This window comes from Bufo gargarizans, chromosome 11 (genome assembly GCF_014858855.1).
Source record: "Bufo gargarizans isolate SCDJY-AF-19 chromosome 11, ASM1485885v1, whole genome shotgun sequence".
Lineage (NCBI taxonomy): Eukaryota > Metazoa > Chordata > Amphibia > Anura > Bufonidae > Bufo > Bufo gargarizans.
The window spans coordinates 80,833,511-80,849,385 of record NC_058090.1 but is presented as its reverse complement, the minus strand read 5'-3'; the positions used below and the strand labels follow the sequence as shown (position 1 = coordinate 80,849,385).

General features: G+C 42.6%; 1 protein-coding gene across 1 annotated transcript in view; it reads right to left on the bottom strand.

Annotated features, from left to right (window-relative positions):
- Positions 1–15,875, bottom strand: part of LOC122921352 (scavenger receptor cysteine-rich type 1 protein M130-like) — a 132,946-nt gene that overhangs the window by 93,669 nt on the left and 23,402 nt on the right. The gene's annotated exons all lie outside the window — the stretch shown is intronic.

Sequence of the window (15,875 nt, the reverse complement as noted above, 5' to 3'; positions counted from 1 at the left end):
TGGCTGACGTGAAGCCTCATTCTCTGCTATGACATGCAGACTAATTCTCTGCTGACATGAAGCCAGATTGTCTGTTACGGGACCTCTCTCCTCTGCCTGGGTGCTGGGCCTAAACTTATGAAAATGGACTCTTACAGTGGTGGCTGACGTGAAGCCTGATTCTCTGCTATGACATGAAGACTGATTCTCTGCTGACATGAAGCCAGATCTTCTGTTACGGGACCTCTCTCCTCTGCCTGGGTGCTGGGCCTAAACTTATGAAAATGGACTCTTACAGTGGTGGGTGACGTGAAGCCTCATTCTCTGCTATGACATGCAGACTAATTCTCTGCTGACATGAAGCCAGATTGTCTGTTACGGGACCTCTCTGCTCTGCCTGGGTGCTGGGCCTAAACTTATGAAAATGGACTCTTACAGTGGTGGCTGACGTGAAGCCTGATTCTCTGCTATGACATGAAGACTGATTCTCTGCTGACATGAAGCCAGATCTTCTGTTACGGGACCTCTCTCCTCTGCCTGGGTGCTGGGCCTAAACTTATGAAAATGGACTCTTACAGTGGTGGGTGACGTGAAGCCTCATTCTCTGCTATGACATGCAGACTAATTCTCTGCTGACATGAAGCCAGATTGTCTGTTACGGGACCTCTCTCCTCTGCCTGGGTGCTGGGCCTAAATTTATGACAATGGACTGTTGCAGTGGTGGGTGACGTGAAGCCTGATTCTCTGCTATGACATGCAGACTGATTCTCTGCTGACATGAAGCCAGATTGTCTGTTACGGGACCTCTCTCCTCTGCCTGTGTGCTGGGCCTAAATATATGCCAATGGACTGTTGCAGTGGTGGCTGACGTGAAGCCTCATTCTCTGCTATGACATGCAGACTGATTCTCTGCTGACATGAAGCCAGATTGTCTGTTACGGGACCTCTCTCCTCTGCCTGGGTGCTGGGCCTAAATATATGCCAATGGACTGTTGCAGTGGTGGCTGACGTGAAGCCTGATTCTCTGCTATGACATGCAGACTAATTCTCTGCTGACATGAAGCCAGATTCTTTGTTACGGGACCTCTCTCCTCTGCCTGGGTTCCAGGGCCTAAATATCTGAGAATGGACTTTTCCAGTGGTGGGTGACGGGAAGCCAGATTCTCTGCTATGGGACCTCTCTCCAATTGATTTTGGTTAATTTTTATTTATTTAATTTTTATTTTAATTCATTTCCCTATCCACATTTGTTTGCAGGGGATTTACCTACATGTTGCTGCCTTTTGCAGCCCTCTAGCCCTTTCCTGGGCTGTTTTACAGCCTTTTTAGTGCCGAAAAGTTCGGGTCCCCATTGACTTCAATGGGGTTCGGGACGAAGTTCGGATCGGGTTCGGATCCCGAACCCGAACATTTTCGGGAAGTTCGGCCGAACTTCTCGAACCCGAACATCCAGGTGTTCGCTCAACTCTACTCATATATGCCTCAAGATACTGGGCCCTGACTCGGCACATGAGGTCCTGCTTGAACGGGCGCACAGAGCCCTTAGACCAAAGCCGAGGGAAAACGAGCCACCCAGAGATATCATATGCAGATTTTTACACTTTCCGGTGAAGGAAGCCATTCTGGCCGGCGCGAGGAACTCTAACTCCATAGAATGGGAGAATAACAACATCTCCATTTACCAGGACCTGTCGCAATCAACCCTCAGAAAGCGCAAAGCTCTGAAACCTCTTACAGATTGGCTGAGACAGAAAAGAATTATCTATAGATGGACATTTCCTTTTGGCTTATCCTTCCTCCATGACGGTCGTCGCATCCATGTCTCCTCATTTGCAGATCTGGACAAGACTTACGATCTCCTCCAGCTGCCTCCATTGCCTATTGCTAACTGGGACATGGTACAGAGTCTGGACTCTCTTCCGGAATTACCCAGGACCATCCCCTGGGAGCCCCAACGCACCCCAAGACCACAAAGGAGCAGCAGAAGAAGAGGTTCCCTCTCCACCCCGAGGCGTCTCTCTATGGCGGACAGCTAATTAACCCTCTTTTCCTCCTCTCTTTCTCTTTTTGCACTTTAGGTGACCGAGGCAAGCGCCAACTGGGACTTAACGTAGCTGAGTCTTTTATTTTATTTTAATTTTGATTTCTTGACTGCACGCTGTACGCTTGGTGTGGAGCTGGGCCTGCTCTATTTTCGGGCCCTGCTCTCCACTGAGTAGTAGACGTAGAGACAGTGGGGATTTCTCTTTTGAGTTCTCCCATCTGTTTGAACGCCAGGCTAGTCATGCTATAATTTATTTTACTCTGTTTTTTCTGCACTAATGATTTTCGGTTTACACAAGTTCACCTGCATGGAGAGGATCGAATGTGCTGTCTTACCCGCATATTTTCCGTTTCTCTCCCCCCTTTACATACTCTAGGCTGCCTTCCTCTTGGTCGCTTCCCTGTAGTTACAACCCGAGAGTTGTAGCAACTTCAAAAAAGGTTCTCCAGCCTCCCCCCATTATTAATACCTAATATTGCATAAGCTCATTCAGTTTTGGTCTTCTTACTACTTTAGAGGGATAGGGCTTCTGGGTATACTGCCCTTCCCCCCCTTTACTGGTTCTGTTTTCTCTGAACAAACAGAGTATGTACACACCTTTTCCTGTCTGGAGGATACTCATCCTCCCATTGTTTTTATTTAAGTTTTTTGGTTCTAGTTCTATTTGTTCTCACCCTGACAGGTTCTTAAGACACAATTCTACATCCTTTTCAGTATGGGAACAGAGACACCCACCGGGAGGGAGGGATTGTGGAGAGAAAAATCTTTGGAGGTGGATGCTTTGCGGGTCCTCTCGTGGCTGTACTCCCCGCCTCACGATATATCTGATTGGTCATTTACTCAATTATTTGTCACCTGCAGCTTACAGTCGACCCACCCCACTGTACGTGTATGGCGGACTTTAAACTAGCCTCCTATAATGTAAAAGGGCTGAGATCCCTCTCAAAGAGGTGCCAGATCCTATCCCTCCTACACAAAGAAAAATGCTCAGTGATATTTCTCCAAGAGACACATTTCAAGCATATAAACTATCCTAACCTTTCTTTTTCCAGATTCCCCAGCTGGTATCATTGTGGGGCTGGGGGTGCAGCTTCGAGGGGAGTCAGCATAGGTTTCCGCAGAGGCCTTCCATTTCAATACAAGTCCCACATCCAGGACCCAGAAGGTCGATATTTAATCCTTAAAGGTCTGGTAGGACAGTCTATGTTCACATTTGTAAATATTTACGCCCCCAATACTGACCAATTTGATTGGCTTAAAAACACTTTTTCCTTAGTAGAGCAACATAGAGAGGGATTCCTGCTGGTCGCCGGCGATTTTAACATTGCTTTTAACCCTTTATTAGACACATCATCTAAAAAATCCCCTATCTCCGCAAAAACTCTCAGGCAGCTACATACTGCGCTACATAAACTGGGAATTATAGATGTATGGCGTTGCCACAACCCAGATTTAATAGCTTACTCCTTCTACTCGTCCCCTAATAACTCCTATAGCAGGATTGATTACATCCTAGTCCCACAGGAGAAACTGCAATATTGTACTATGCCCAAGATAGGAGACATCACGCTATCGGACCACTTCCCAATTTTCTGTACTATATCCCCGGATATAAGAAGTGCTAGACAACCTAATTGGAGGTTCAATGAGTCCCTCTTGAGTAACGCGAAGCATACTGCCCAAATCTCCTCCTACCTAGAAGAATACTTTCTTATTAATAGCACCCCTGAGGTAGCCCCTCAAGTTGTCTGGGACGCTCATAAAGCATACATATGGGGGAGATTGATCAGCCTTTGCTCCTTCTTAAAGAAAGAGTCTGAGAAGAAACTTAACACCCTGCTTTTACAAATCCATCAGGTAGAAAAAGCTCACAAACAAAGTTTGATGGCACAGAAACTTGCAGAACTCTCTTCTCTTAGATCCCAGCTGAAAAACCTTCTGAATGAGCGTTCAGCCAAATTTTTTCTGTCCGCTCAGCAGAAGATTTATGCTCATGGAAATAAGGCTTCAAAATATGTTATGAGCCGTATCAAGCAGAGGAGAGACTCCCGTTACGTTCAGTCCATTAAATCTCCCCAGGGTGCTCAATTGTTTAAAGCTGAAGAAATAGCTGAACAATTTAGACTTTTCTACAAATCTCTATATAACCTCCCGCCCTCTAATCTCCCTAACCCCTCCTTGAGCAGAGAGAACAATGTTAACTTGTTTTTGGAGACCCTTAACCTCCCAACATTAACTCCGGCACAACAAAACTCCCTGACTAAACCATTCACTATCCCAGAACTCATCATTGCAATTAAAGCTACCCCTAGGGGCAAATGCCCTGGCCCCGATGGACTCCCCATAACTTATTATTCCTCCTTCCAAAATATTCTACTACCCCACTTGCTTCATATATGTAACCTCTCCTTGGCCAATAAACCGCTCTCCCCTGATATGACCAAAGCAGTCATTACGATAATCCCCAAAGAAGGTAAGGACCCCTCGAGCTGCTCCAATTACCGCCCTATCTCCTTACTTAACGTGGATCTTAAACTCTTAGCTAAAATGCTGGCCACTAGGCTCCAAAGCTTACTCCCTGACCTTATTCGGCCTGATCAGGTGGGATTTGTTAAGGGTAGGGAAGGCAAAGATAACACCACAAAAATTTTAGATGCCCTGTTCTACGCCTTACATAAATCCTGCCCCCTGGTCTTGCTGGGCACGGACGCCGAGAAAGCATTTGATAGAGTGGACTGGACTTATATCAGATTGGTCCTGGCAAAATTCCAAATTCCTGAGCAATATATTGACTCTATATTCTCCATGTACACTTGCTCCTCGGCGTCCGTGTCGGCAAACGGACTGCTTTCCTCCCTTTTCCCCATTAGAAACGGAACGAGGCAGGGGTGCCCCCTCTCTCCACTCATCTTTGTTCTTGTAATGGAATCCCTCCTCCAAGCCCTTAGACAAGATGGTGAAATTCAGGGCCTTAGAGTAGAGAAGCAAGAGTTTAAATTGGCGGCTTTCGCCGACGATCTGTTGATCATCACCACTAACCCACAGAGATCCATGCCCAGGATTCTCTCGATACTTGACCTATTTGGCTCTCTCTCCAACTTTAAGGTCAACCCTTCTAAATCCCAGATCTTACATATAGGCCTATCCCCCACCAGTCTTGCCTCCCTCCAAATTAACTCCCCTTTCAATTGGCAAACCCAACAACTAACTTACCTAGGGATTAAACTGTCCTCTCATTTGCCTGACCTCTTTCAATTGAACTATAAACCCCTTCTAGCCTCTATGATAGCTCAAATGGAATCCTTGGACTCTCCCTATCTCTCATGGTTTGGGAGGAAGAATATCTTTATGTCATTGATTATGCCAAAGCTTACATATATGATGCAAGTCCTCCCTATCAATATCCCTAATTCGTATTTCGCTTCCTTAAACAAGCATATCCGTAAATTTATTTGGCAAGGAAAAAGCCCCCGTATCTCCTTCGATACCTTAACTAAACCCAGAACTAGAGGAGGTATTGGCCTCCCAGATCCTAAATCTTATATGCAAGCTATACAGCTTTCCAGAGCTATTGACTGGATTAGGGAACCCGCACATAAATCCTGGCTCCAGTTAGAGACTGCTCTTCTCCCCTCCTCTCCCAGAGCCCTGTTGCTGGCTGACAGACTACCCCCGTCCCAGGCCTCAATACCTAACCCTATTGTTCGCAGCACTTTAAGGGTCTGGGGTGGTCTCTCGTCCATCAGCGGAGCCCCAATACCTCTCACCTCGCTTATGCTCATAAAGGACATAGTTAATTTGGCCCCCAAAGAATTGAGGGAAAGCTGCCCGCTGCTCATTAGGTCCTCATTGATCCCCATAACTCAATTTCTGGATATAGAAGGATGTATTGTTCCTGACTTGGAAATATGCAAACTTTTGGGGACGCAGATTCATAATCCCACTCTATTACGCTTCCTTAAGACTGAATTACTTAGTGGGGCTAAAAACTCCCATGTGTCGGAGGAAACAAAATGGTTGGTGGACATGCTAAGCAATAAGCGATACCCTCCTAAATCTATCTCTACAATCTATAAACACTTGAAATCCCCTACCTCCTTTGTTAAACCGGCAATAGTAGGCAAGTGGGAAAAAGATCTACAAAGATCACTGACTCCTCAGGAAACTTCAAGAATTTTAATCCTACCACACAAATTATCTAGATGCATACGTGTCCAAGAAAACGGCTACAAGATTCTTATGCAATGGTATAAAACTCCTGATAAAACTTGTAGGTACAGTACTTCAGCCTCTGATCTGTGTTGGAGATGCCACAATATTAAAGGGACTTTCTTACATGTTTGGTGGACATGCGAGAAGATCAATCCATGGTGGCACACTATCACCAAATTATGTAACCAGATATGTGAGACGTCTCTTCCTTGCTCCCCTGAATTGGCACTGTTATCGCTAGGGATGGAAAACCTAGACAGACATAGAAAATCCCTTTTTACTCTCCTTTTAGCAGCGGCTAGATTACTTTTACCTACCCACTGGTTATCCTCTGAAATTCCCAGTATTGAACACTGGACGAATAAAGTTGACCAGATATATAGATTAGAGGAGATTTCACATTGGGAGGCACAATCTAGACCTCTCTTCCTAAAAACTTGGACGCCCTGGAAGCGTTACAGGAACTTCCCCTAGGTGTACATTATTTGAGGATTTGTATTTTTTGCACGTCTCTCTCTATTACATCCCATCAGATAACAAATTACTATCGTTTTTCACCACTTCCTCCCCCTTCCTTCTCTTTCCCCCCATCTACGAACCTATGCCATAGAATTGTGTACTTTATTTCTGTGCTTTTGTGATAGACCTGACTTTGCTGTCGGGCTTATACTTTTTGCTGATACCTGTCATGTTTTTGGCTTAACCGCCTTCTGTTTTCTTGTTTTTATTTGTGACCCCTTACACTAGGTGACCTTTGCTTGTGATTCTGTCACTTATAATGTTGTATGCCTTGCTTATTGGACATTGTAAAAATTTTCAATATAAAAAAAAAAAAGATACATTGGCACAGAGAAAATTGCCCATAAGAAGGATTTATCACAAACTTTTTTGTCTACGGGAAAAGTTTTTGAGAACTGATCACACCCGAAACTCTGTTCATCCTTGACCCGGTAACGTATATTTGTATTTACTGATTGTGGTATTAATAAGATATTCCTCTCGGCATATAGTCAAGAGTTTCCATGGGAACATATAGTGTTAAACACCTCCCTAATGCTAGTTGTCCTCTTAGCAAAGATGCATATTGCTAATGGGAGATTAGACATTATCTGAGTAGAGGAAAAAACCTTGGGAAATTATATTTCCATAGTATGATTGCAGAGTGGGGTATAATATCATATTCATATCATGTATATTTTTGATTGGTCATAAGGAAACAGTGGATCAGTTATTCTTCCCGTATTAATCCGTGTTTATCCTTTTTATCTTCAATTTTATATGATATATATTTCATTGATTTTTAGATAATTTTGTGCTGGTGAGAAAGCAATAGTGGGTTACACCACCATCCAGTGGTGGTTTGTTGGTAGTGCGTCAATTTGTCTATCCATTCATCTTATGTCTGCTTTGTATTGGATTATACTCATTTATAAATAAATTATTACATATATTTTTACATAAATATCTGTCCTTGTTTCACTGATTGCACAAAACCAATTAAGATTCCTTATCAAAGAACTTAGAGGAGATATGTCAGCCTAGAGGATCCGATCATTTTATATGTTATTTTTCTAGGAGCCTCCCTTTTATATGAAGATTAATTTTATATAGAAGATAATTCGACAGGACTGACCCCCAAGGGGTGGACCCTGACCCCCATGATATGTTAGAGTTAGGGATATATATGTTACACACTGATGTATTTCACTATGCTTGAAAAAGACTCGCAGGAATCGAAACGTCGCACAGTTGATGAATAAGTATTGAAGACATTGAGTGCCGCGGTCTTCTCTACATCTCCCATGGTAACTAGGGGCCCCGAAGGCTAGGGCCTAACACTGCCGGCACCGCCACCTTTTGGACTAATCGAGTAGCGTTTGTGAGTAGGGCTGCCTTATCCTTGGATTTAATGTCTGACTAGTGAGAAGGTGTTTTATCCCATGTAAGGTCTACATTGCAGTTACTATTGTATTTTATAGATGTTACATTCAGGTAGTGATGGTTTTTGTGCTGTATGTTATAGGTGGTGTCATGTCCTGTCCTGGATTCCGGTGGCAGAGGGTACAACTATGAGGACAAGAGGCAGATACTTGATTGGAATGAGGCCACAGAACCAGAAATTAGTGAGGGGTTCTATAGAAAATATACTCTTCACCCTGTAGTGTAATGAACGTGTTCACTTTCTGATGGTTGATACAATCTCATTTATACCTAATATTTATCGTTTTGCTTTTGTGTCATATTCATAGCTATTTTTTTAACTTAGTAACACTGTGTGAGAGCTGGTTCTTATTTGTACCATCAGGTACTACGTATTACTTTTTAACCCCTTTCCAACCGCCTAACTTGCAGTTAATGCACATCAGCAGTCGAGTACTTAAAGATGGCGCCTGCTTGCCAGCGCAGCAGATGCCATAGCCGCTGGGTGCCTGCTGTTTTAAACAGAAGACAACCTGGCTAAGGTATGTGATCAACGATAATGTTGATTGCACACATTTAATCCTTCTGATGAGATAGTGAAATGGGACCACGGCATCTGGGAGCTAAAAAAACAGCAGTGCGCACTCCCCGCTATGCATCAGCTTCCCCTAATGAGTAATTGGAGGAGCCTGTATGGTGAGTGCGGCAGTCTAGGTCAGGCATGTCCAAAGTGCGGCCCTCCAGCTGTTGTAAAACTACAACTCCCAGCATGCCCTAATAGCTGTAGGCTGTCCAGGCATGCTGGGAGTTGTAGTTTTGCAACAGCTGGAGGGCCGCACTTTGAACATGCCTGGTCTGAGGCTGCTGCACATACGTAGGTTCCATAGGAAAGCAGTCAAAATCTCATAGACACCAATGCTAATGCTTAAGAGAAGCAATATAACAATTTCCAGTTTAAGTTTCCTAGGGGAACTATTAAAAAGTGGAAAAAAACAAACAAACTGTTTTTAAAAATATAAAAAAATAAAAATAGCAATTAAATTCACACATTTTGCCAAAAGTTCAAATAAAAATATATAAAAAATGTTTAAAAAATCATGGGCATTGCTGCTTATGAAAATGCCCCTACTATTAAAATATAAAAATATTTATCCCATACAGCAATTGGCTAAATAAAAAAAATAAAAAATTGCCAATTTGCCATTCTTAGGTCTATTCACCTCCCACAAACAATTGAATAAAATGTGATCAAAAAGTTGCAAAAAAATATAGATCATCCCACAAAAAACTAGCCCTCATACGGTTATGTGAATGGAAGTAAGGCAGGAAGTAAAATACAAAAATGAAACAATAGAAAATGGCCTGGTCCTAAGGCGGTTATTCCCTTTTTATTCTGTTATTTTTTCCTGTAAGAGGGATGAAAAAAACAGCAATTCTGGATTGTTGTTATGCTGTTCACAATTTGATATAATTGTCCTGCTTAGTTTAGGCCTCATGCACACAATAATATTTGGGATCCGTGTCAGATACAGATTTTTTTAGCGGTTGCGGGTGGGACACCCTACCCATTAATTTTTATCGGGGTCTACAAAAAAAAAAAATTATCGGACAGGGCACGTATGTGCTATGTCTGTTTTGAGGACCAGATTAGCCCTTTTGTATTAATGGGAGTGAGAATATTCCGGCGTGCACATGAACGCTATCCGTATTCAGTGGATCTGCGGTTTGCGGGCCGCACTATGGATACAGTCTCGTGTATGAGGCCTTATTCTGCAGATAAATATGATTATAGAGATAACAACTTAATAAAACTTTTATGTGTTTCCACATTGCTACTAAAAACTCACTTTTTTACAAAAAGATTTTTTTTTTAATCTTTTCATAACTTTTTAACTTTTCAGTCGACGGGGCTGTATAAGGGTAGTACTATTTGGGGTACATTTTTTTTTCATCACCTTTTATTACATTATTTTACAGCATTCACCAAGCTAGTTAAGTGACAGGATAGCTTTATGGGATGGGAAGCAGCGATACCAAGCCTGTATATATATATATATATATATACTGTATAGTCATTAGTTATCAGCACAGAAAGTTGCAGCAATAACTGGGAACGTTCCCTGTGATGCACAGCTTAATTAATGTGTTCAGTGTGTTGTCCCTGCTGCTGAACGCAGAAATTTGCACTTTGATGTTTTAAACTTTCCATAACTGACCCTACATGATCCTCTACCTATTGGAAAAATGTACCCTTGATCCAATATGGCGGCTGTCAAGATGGCGGCCCTGTTCCAGATTTAGCTTAAAAGATAGACACCCCCACCCATTACTTGCTGAGGTATTCAGATATTTAATTTTCCCTTTCGTTTCTGAAATTTATAGATTTACAGATTTTTTAAAACTATATTTTTACTTTCTTTATCAGTCTCATAAGAGCACTGGTACCTTTGATGATTTATTCGCTTACATAATACACTGCATTATGTCTGTTAGAATACTACTGATAGGTAGCCTCTTAGGCCCCCAACTCCCATAGCTATTAGCACCCCTATTGACCACAGGATCTAAGGAGTTAAAGGGCTGAGAATGGGCTCTGGTATTGGCTGTTGTAGCAGGAGCCCAGATGTATATTACTGCCAGCCTCCCGGTCCCCATGGTGTGGGCACAACTGCTGTACATCCAGGTGCAGAAACGAAGGCTTCACCAGGACCTACAGATACATCGAGGTGCAGGAATGGGTAGTCAGGGAGATTTCTCTAGATATCAAGTGTATGGGAGGTGATGCCTTTACAGGGTTTTTTAGTTGTTAGAAGTTATCCCCTAACATGTGGATATAAGATCAGTGGGGGTCCTACTGCTGGAACCCGCATCATTCATCAGAACGGGGGCACTGTAACTTCTGCAGCCCCCCTGAAATAAATGGAGCAGCCAGTCGGCCATTCCATTAATGTCTATGGGAATTCCGTAGATGGAAGCGCTGTACTTATCTCTGGAATTCGCACAGAAATTATTAGAGCGGCCAGTGGGGGTCCCAGTGGTATCTCTCCCTGGGGTGAGAGAGTACCCCCCCAAATCCTGACTTGGGCCTCACACCCAGTTAAGCCAGTCCTCACTGCTCTGCACTGATGAGGGGCAATTATCCTGAAACAGCTGTCTGCAGATGAGATGCTGGCTTATTTAAAATCTGAGTCATGTCTCAAGGCTTAGTTAAAGGGGTTGTCTTATCATGGACAATGGGAGCATATTGCTAGGATATGCCCCCATTGTCTTATAGGTGTCGGTCCCAAATAGCCCTTACACAGCCTGGAGGTGTGTTTGGGGTCATTGTCCTGTTGAAAAATAAATGATGGTCTAACTAAACGCAAACCGGATTGAATAACATGCCGCTGCAAGATGCTGTGGTAGCCATGCTGGTTCAGTATGCCTTCAATTTTGAATAAATCCCCAACAGTGTCATCAGCAAAGTACCCCCACACCATCACACCTCCTCCTCTATGCTTCACGGTGGGAACCAGGCATGTAGAGTCCATCCGTTCACCTTTTCTGCGTCTTAGCTGCTTTTTTCTTGCCATAATACAAATTCTAACAGTCTATTCAGTAGGACTATCAGCTGTGTATCCACCTGACTTCTCCTCAACGCAACTGATGGTCCCAACCCCATTTATAAGGCAAGAAATCCCACTTATTAAACCTGACAGGGCACACCTGTGAAGTGAAAACCATTTCAGCTCTTGAAGCTCATCAAGAGAATGCCAAGAGTGTGCAAAGCAGTAATCAAAGCAAAAGGTGGCTACTTTGAAGAACCTAGAATATGACATATTTTCAGTTGTTTCACACTTTTTTTGTTATGTATATAATTCCACATGTGTTAATTCATAGTTTTGATGCCTACAGTGTGAATCTACAATTTTCATAGTCATGAAAATAAAGAAAACTCTTTGAATGAGAAGGTGTGTCCAAACTTTTGGTCTGTACTGTATATTGATTTTCACTATATCCCAATATATGGCCCTGAAGTGCACAGACGGTATTCTAATGCAGATCACTGAGATTAATGGGTTAAACAGCAATTTAAAAAATTGTATTTACCTAAGACAGGGAACAATATTTGTTCTGGGTGGTGTCGGATATTTGTGGGCTGGCATGAGGAAATTCTATTAAAAATGGTCATTGCAGGTGTTGAACTCCTCCGAGATCCATGCCTCATTCATTTTTAGAAATGTGAGGTAGTCCACACTGTTGTGAGCTAGGCGAGTGCGCTTATCGGTCACAAACCCCCTGCTGCGCTGAATATCACTGCCGCAAAAAAAAAGATTATTCAAAAAGACTTGAAGAAAAATGTTCCACAATAGAGTCTACCACAATATGGAAGTCTCTACATCAAATTACCAACTACAGAAGGAAAGCCCCACAATCGTGAGATAACCTGCAGATTGCAAATGATCTGAACACATTCTACTGTAGGTTTGATACAACCAAGAATAGCCATCCTCTTCAAGTCAATTCGCATTATTTGCATCTCAGTTCCAACAGGCAAAGCGAGCACTCCAGCCAGTCAACGTCTCCATCCCCTGCGGTGCTTCAGCATCTAAACAACACAGGATGTCAGCCACAATCTGCTGACCTGTCTCCAAAATGGCATCCACTATCATTATGCCAATTAGATGTAAACAATCTTTTCAAAATACAAAATATTAAGAAAGCAGCCGGCCCAGACTCACTCAGATTCATCACAGATCCTCTGCTGGACTCTCTGCAATTTGCCTACAGGTCTAATAGATCTGCAGATGATGTTGTAAACATGTGTAAGCATTTTGTACTAGAACATCTAGACTCCCCGGTAACCTATGCCAGAATTTTATTTGTGGATTTCAGCTCTGCATTTAATACCATAATACCATCACTGCTACACAGCAAGCTCTCCCACCTACGCATACCTGAATCAATCTGCAAATAACCAATTTCTTAACCAACAGGAGACAGCAGGTAAACACACCTCAAGCTCTTTGACAGTCAGTACTGGAGCACCCCACTGCTCTACTTACTGTACACCAATGACTGCATCTCCACAAACTCATCTGTTAAGGTTCTGAAGTTTATTGATGACACAACAGTAGTTGGTCTCAAACAAAATGGGAATGAGTCTGCATATAGGCATGAAGTGGGACAGCTTTCCTCCTGGTGCAGCAACAACAACTTGGAACTTAATGCTCTTAGGACCATGGACATGATAATAGACTTTAGGAGATCTCCACCCAGCACCTACCCCTAATCATAAATGGATCTACAGTAACCCGAGTAGAGTCATTCAAGTTTCTTGGGACCACAATTTCCAACAACCTAAAATGGAACAACAATAATGTCACTATCATCAAGAAAGTGCAACAGAGGATGTACCACCTACGGCAGCTGAAAAAGTTTGGCCTACCACAAAAATTAATGGTGCAGTTCTACACCGCGATCATGGAATACATCATGACATCATCTATGACTGTATGGTTCGGTTCCTGCTCAGTATTAGAAAAGGTGAGACTGCAGGTGTGGAAAGAGAGAGGCTAAGATTGCCTCAGACCCCTCTCGCCCCGCACACTCCATCTTCCAGACTATGCCTTCAGGAATGAGACACCGTTCAGTGGCTACTAAAACTTCCAGGCACAGGAACAGCTTTTTTCCTCAGGCAGTTGCCTTGCTTAATGCAGAACCACGCTAAAGCTGCTTTGACTTGAAAGCATTACAGCATAGAACTGAAAATAAATACTTCTTCATGTTTATTGCCACTAAAACTTACATACTGTCCTTGCCCTGCACTATCCATACTGTCTGTCCTTTTTTGTTTGTGTCTGTCAAGCAACTGCCAAGTCAAATTCCTTGTAAGTGCAAACTTATCGGCCAAATAAATTGATTCTGATTCTGATATAACTGCACCGCTGAACAGCAAATATATTTTTATTTTGCCACAAATACACAACAAAAAGGGCTTTAGAACATATAACTGCACCGCTGAACGGCAAATATATTTTTCTTTGCCACTAATACACGACAAAAAGGGGTATAATTTTCACACGTAACCACACAACGGCTAATAAGCACTTTTTTCCCCAACTAATACAAGCCCAAAAATGCTTTAGAACAAATAACTGCACCGCACAAAGGCAAATAAGACGTAGAAATATTTCCTTGTAATAAACCCTGTTAATGGCTGTATCAAACAGCACTTGCACCCCAATAACAAGACTAGTTTTCTGGAATTACAGAGCTGTATAATGGCAATTTGGATCCCCAGTCAGTGCAGCAAGGTGTAATAGGATTGTTCCTATTCCCCGGGCTGTAACCACCCCTACTGAACCCTGTCAACATAAATGCTGTGGATGATTCCTCCCCATCCTTTCCCTACAACTTGAATAATCTTTCCCTGAACTTGCAAATCATTTTTTTGCACAATGACATTTTTCCTAGCACTGTCCATAGCGCCTGCTGACATCTCTCCCTGCACTAAGTACACTGGAAAATGGCTGAATCCAAGATGGCTGAGGGTATTTATAGGGCTGTGACATCACAGGGCTGGCTGCTGATTGGCTGCATGCATTGCATTATGTGTGATCTTGCCTTCCCAGAGTTCTTTGCTCCATGTCCTCACACGTGCAGCAGCCATTTTAGGAAAAAATGTGATTCGTTACCACGAAGCGTGAGGAAATTCGGATCAAATTTTTCCTGAAATTCGTAACTAATTCCACTTCATCAACTTCTATTCTCTCATCTCTATTCTCTACGTAATGTCTTGTATTTGTATCTTCATGTAATGTCTATTGCTTTGTCACCTCTATCGTATCAGTAAAGTATTTTTATGTATACAGATGCAGCCGAGCTAAACTTGATGGTTAATGCGTTAAGTAAAGAATGGCAAGAAAAAGTTAAGTACGTTTTCAACATATTTCAATAGCTTTTGTCACAAGATAACACTGTGACATGTGTTATCAGAGTCAAGTTTAGCTTGGCTACATCTGTAAGTATTTGTGAGGGTTGTATGTTACTCCTGGGGTGTATGAAGGACTGCAGGGTGTGTATGTAATACACAGAATAAGTGGATAATATATAAAACAAAGACAGCAGTCTAGGAACTGAGTAAAAGGGACAGAATACGAAGAAAGAGAGAAATATTTAAGTCTCAAGAGACAAAAATTCCCCTTCTTCATCCTCCAATTTTTTAATGTTGGCCGGAGGAAGCGGGTTCTTGCGCGAAACGGCCATCACCACTATGTGTAGACGGAATGTTTTCCGCCCCGTCACCTCTACTGATATCTTGATTGCACCCTGGATGAAATAAAGGATTACTTTTACTGAACTGAATGGGTGAGTACCGCCTTCTTTACCTTCTACTACAGTGGTCTCTTGTTCCTTGATCGGCTTGTGCACCACTGCTGTGTAGTGGAGACTGAAAAGGTGCGCCTATTCCGGTTTGAGGTTTTGGTGGTATATTTATTGACCAAGCTTGGGCGGTGCCGCCTCTGCAATATCTTTCTTATTTTTGCCTATTAATTTTAATAACTTTCCTTGAGAAATGCCATGACAGTGGTCCCCAAGACTAACTGCCTAGTGAGCAAAAGTTGTACATACATATTGCAGATATGGAGTCTGTACAAACAGTGTAGCAGGGTGTGTGTGCTCTATGACAGCTACAATAATTGGTAGTCAATTGGCAGGTCGCTCTTATGGTCAACTG